This window comes from Macrobrachium rosenbergii, chromosome 11, assembly GCF_040412425.1.
Source record: "Macrobrachium rosenbergii isolate ZJJX-2024 chromosome 11, ASM4041242v1, whole genome shotgun sequence".
NCBI lineage: Eukaryota > Metazoa > Arthropoda > Malacostraca > Decapoda > Palaemonidae > Macrobrachium > Macrobrachium rosenbergii.
In genome coordinates, this window is record NC_089751.1 from 21,534,359 (window position 1) to 21,539,750 (window position 5,392).

Sequence of the window (5,392 nt, forward strand, 5' to 3'; positions counted from 1 at the left end):
AATTAACGAATCACAGTAGGATTGGTAACGCTGAGAGAAAAGTTGAACGGATGGGTTTAGTATCAGGAAATGCAAGAGAAAATGCAAGGCTAATGTGAATACCTGCAAAATTTTGGTGCACAGAGGTTCATCTTTAATAAAGAATGAACGCCACAAAGACTTCTATTTTGTTAATCTCTAGGACCCTACCCTGGAAAAAGTGTTATTATCTTATAAATATACATATACGTACATACATACAATGTATGTATATATAATATTTATATGTGTATATATCATCATTATATACATAATACGCATGTATATAAATACACACAAATATATATGTATATATACACACATACATATATATACATATAATAGAATACTAATCAAGCCTCGCTTGCATAAGCATAAAAGCGCCGTAAAAAGATTTAAAAACAAGAAAAAAAAACACATTCCCACTCGTAATGACACCCACGCCTCTCCCATCTAGCAATAGTTGCTAATCAAAGAATGTATTATTAACTTAGTGTAAATGATGCAGCTGCATTACCAAGAATCTCTACGCAGCAAGCGTCAGTGTAATACAATGACAATCTCAGCATTCCTGCTGCATGACGCTTATGATTTGAACGTTTGTAAGTTACTGGATTTAATAAGGCTCAAGGAAATTTCTGTCACAATACTACCCGATTTTCTATGTGCTTAATTCCCCCTGTGACTAAGTTGTGGCACTGATTTCCTTAATCATTCAGGTAAATCGTTAGAATTTCTGAAGTTCAAACTTGACTCACGAATAAGAAGAAATGACATAAGGAACGATTTTATTTCCTATATATGAATTTCACTCCAAATTAAACTTTGGAACCCTCCGGTTATTAGGCACTTAAAGAAAAGAATATATAACGAATAACTTAACTTGGTTTATAAAAATTTCCACTTAATTTATGGTATCTTCTGTTTATCCATGGCCAAGAGGGTATGAAGGAAAAACCATAATATACAGTATAATTAATTTAGCTAAGCAGTTTTTGCTTAAACGCCCAGCTGTTTAACAATCTAGGTATTCAGTGCCTTTTGAATAAGCAAAAGAAAGCCAGTAATAAAAGAAAAGTTTTAAAAACCAATAACGATCAAAACGTCATACTGGATAAAAGTTAGAAGAAAAAAATCGAAATAAACGATAGTTGAGTGTCCCAAGCCCTTCTACATTGCCATTCGGGAGCAAAAAGAATGAATGAAATTCCGACGCACAAACTATTTACCAGCTATGTTCCGAGCGGGCAAGTCACTGGAGTGGAAATTTGTAAATTCATAAGCTATGAATTGCAAATTATCCTATTCGAAATAAAATGCAGTTATGAATGGCACGCAACTCTGCAACTTGTTAATTGATGATTTGCTAACAAGGGATAAAATTATATTGCAGTGTTATTGGAGTTTTGAAATTTCCTATTACAAAAATAAATGGATCGCATGGGATAGATGAATTGGTGCCCCAAAGTGATAATGTGTATTTTATTTTCGCATAAAATCAAATTCATGAAATTTTGCTTGAAGATACACATATTCCATAGGAACAAATAAAAGAAAATAATTAATATTTTTCAAGAGACGTCAGTATAGTTACAACAAAAAAATGTAATGACCTGATGGTATTTCATTGCAATTCACTTTCTCTTACTTTTTCACTATCAATTCATAAGTAAATTACTACATTCAACTGCTTTACTCTACAATCGCATAAATAAATCTTAGCAAATCGAACGATGTTTTGTTTCCTCATTTTATTCTTTACAAAGCCATACATTCCCACGCATTTCTCAGACGAGTTCAGCCAGCTGTTTATACATCTAAAACAAGCCGAATCTCCGGCAATCCAACACCTCTCTCTCTCTCTCTCTCTCTCTCTCTCTCTCTCTCTCTCTCTCTCTCTCTCTCTCTCTCTGCATTTTCATCTATCTCCTAACTACTGAACGTTTTCTTTCATTCCCCTGTCCGTAGTTTTTGGGAACATCTTTTTTTTCTAAGAGATTCACATCATCATCCTCTTCACCGTCATCATCCCACTCAACCTCCTCTTCTGTTTCTTCTTCTTCCGCAGTAATTCTGGGAAAGGAGGATTTTTCCCTTCACTTGACACTTCCGCTGGTGTTGGTTTACTTCATCCTCAGCGTCCTTCTCTGTTTGTATGTATGTGTGTGTGTGTGTATATATATATATATATATATATATATATATATATATATATATATATATATATATATATATATATATATATATATATTATAAAACACACCTATATATAAATGCGTGTATGAATAATTCTTTTCTAAGCATAAAATTATATATATATATATATATATATATATATATATATATATATATATATATATATATATATATATATATATATTGAGAGAGAGAAAGAGTTTTGGATTGTAAATGTTATGGGTAAATTTATTTTAAATATTTAGCTCTAATTTTTAATTTTTAATTATAATTTTCAAATGATTGCAATTTGTAACTTTTTGTGATGCTTTCTTTGTAAGTCCTCTGGTGACGAGTGCTTTTTGCTCTTTTCAACGTAGGTTTCTTTTCCTCCACTTTTGAGTTTGGTGTCCTTTGGTTAGATTAACTTCGCAAGTAAAAATCCTGTACAGTTAGATTAACTAGTCTGTGGTTACCTGGGTAGTATCCTCTGGAGATGTTCCAGCTTTCTAAGTGTTATTGTGGGTTGTTGTATTATCTTTGAGTAGTAAATCGTGCATATACGGTATTTTCAAAATTAATTTTAAATATATATTGATCGTTTTTACTGAGGTGCTAATTTTACACTGGTTAAGGTTCAGCAATCAACTGTTTTCGAAAAGGTTAAGTGATCAAATAAACAAACTTGAGTTAAAAGAACCAATGGCATAAAAATCAACGTAGTGAGCAGGATTGAATGCATATTAAGGTAAACACCCATGTTAACTCTGGTGTAGTTTCAGAGATAGGGTAGTTTAGGTTAGTACTACCTACTGGGCAATGTCTTGGTTCTTTTGTAGTTGTTTAAAGATTGTTTTATCCTTGTTTCTTAGGATATTACCTTTTAAAAAAATAAATGTTTAGTTCGACCTCCAAAAAAGAAACTTTGTGATTACGTAAATGGAAACTGAAGCAAGGAATGAGAAAAAAGACCAAGAAAAAGAAAACTAGACTAAGACAGTTTCTCATTACGGCAAAAGAGCTATAGGCTGAAGAGCCTGAGACCAAAGAGCGTTAAATTTACAATTACTACAGTCTAAAGCTAATCTCGTTATGGTAAATAACTGTCTAAACGCCTGGATGTTTCTAAATAGTTTGATGAACTGGATCCAGGAGCTGAGAGAACCCCTGAAACCTCAAGCTTCTGAATACTGAGTGGAAGAACGTGGTCAAGTTCCTGTGATTGTGGAGACTTCTAAGACTTAAACTACAACAGATATTTGCTTAAGGGAATTTACATTTAAGACAATAGCAGATAAAAGCACACTGATTTATGGCCTTTACAGTGAGGGGACTTGAAGTCTGTGATAGTTCTAGTGTTCTTACCAAAAAGTTTACCAAACAGGTATAAGGACCTTATACCGTTTTAAGCAAAGTGATTATAATCGGACCATAAAAATCCTAGTAAAAGAAAATCAAAATGGTTACATGTTACTTTGCTGAAAGAGTATAAATTCTTTAGTGTCTAACAAAGTAAAATTTAATTTTTGCATATCAATGGCTGTGGTAGAAGAAAATTTTGACTTGTCATGAAGCACAGGTAAATAATTCATCAATGTTGTGTAATCCTGGTCGACTAGTTTCTTTACAGCCGGACATTATGAAACAAGTATATGAACCTTTTTGCATATTTAAAAAATGACCACAATGACGACTCATGATGTTGACCAAGTGGAGGCAAGCAAACCTATGAAGCAGGTTTCTTATAAACTAACTCCTTTCGAAAAGGAAACAGTGAAGGGTTAGTTAAACCCAGCAACATCCCACGGAAAAAACCACGGCTTCATATTCCCAAGCCAAGTAAGTATTATCGTTCATGTAACCAATATGTAATTTCTTTAACCAAACCAGAATCTTATCCTATTCCTAGGACTGATGATTAGTGTTGTTACTGGAAGTGCTCAATAAGTATCTGTGGTATATGAAAGGATATTAACAAAGTTCCCTTAACTGTGAAAGCCAAGCAGATATCATCGTTCATAACACCAGGTGGCTTGTTGTATTAATATAAGGTTATGCCATTTGGTAGGACAAATAATGCTGCAACATTTCAATGTCTAATGAATAGTATTTTATCCAAACAGATGGCACGGGTGTTTAGATGAATGAATTGTGGTGCCTGCCGATAAATGGGAGATTCGACAGGCTGTTTGAGCTTTTCAAGACGACAAACTTGACAGTCAACTCAGAAAAAAGCGGTTGCCCATTAAAGATCTTTGTATCAAGTTGGAAGCAGCTAGGTGGCTCCAGTTGACAGAAAGGGGAAGAGTATTGTTGATCTTCATTCACCTGCTGACAAGACAGCTGTGTTCCTTGGAAAGGCAGGGTACTGCCGCTGCTTCTGCACAAGATTACAGCTCCTCTCACTAACCTGTTAGCACCGGTATTGAAAGTTCCTGACTCTCGTGCTCAAATCTGATTCTAGTAATGTTGCAGTGGAACCATTAGTACTCCAGATTGGTGAGGATGTGTACCACCTACTCTCCTGTCATGCGAAAACTCTTTGCTTTGATTTTACCTTTGGGAAAATCTGTTACATTGAGTAATCCTTTACATTCCAGCTATGTATTTTCAGATTTTTTCAATTAGTTCATAGATTAAAATATGAAAATTAAATGAACACTATAGGCAATGGCTTTACAGCCATGATTATCAAACATTAAAGGATTAGAACCTGATAGAGTTATCCAGATTTTGAAATTAATCTTTTTCCACTTGCATATGCTCAAGGGTAGGGGGATGTTATGGTTTGTAAACGTTAATAAGTTTATATAATTTGTAAATTTTAATAAAACTTTTTGTGGTGCAAACTGTTTCTTGGTAAGACCTCTAGTGACAAGAGTGCTCTTTGCTTTATTAATGTAAGTTTCATATCATCAACTTCTGAGTTTGGCATTCTATTGTTTAGTTAACTTGGGAAGTGAAAAAAAAAGTTAAGTATATCTTAGTTTAACCAGACCACTGAGCTGATTAACAGCTCTCCTAGGGCTGGCCCGAAGGATTAGACTTATTTTACGTGGCTATGAACCAATTGGTTACCTAGCAACGGGACCTACAGCTTATTGTGGAATCCGAACTACATTATGACGAGAAATGAATTTCTATCACCAGAAATAAATTCCTCTAATTCTTCATTGGCCGGACGGAGACTCGAACGCTG

The 5,392-nt window shown here is 34.1% G+C and overlaps 1 long non-coding RNA gene across 1 annotated transcript; it reads left to right on the top strand.

The window, feature by feature from the left end:
• The first annotated feature begins 2,684 nt into the window (after nt 1–2,684).
• On the top strand, nt 2,685–5,042 carry LOC136843570 (uncharacterized). Its single transcript, XR_010854589.1, has 2 exons — nt 2,685–4,032; nt 4,317–5,042. It is a non-coding gene; the product is annotated as an uncharacterized lncRNA (long non-coding RNA).
• The last annotated feature ends 350 nt before the right edge of the window (nt 5,043–5,392 follow it).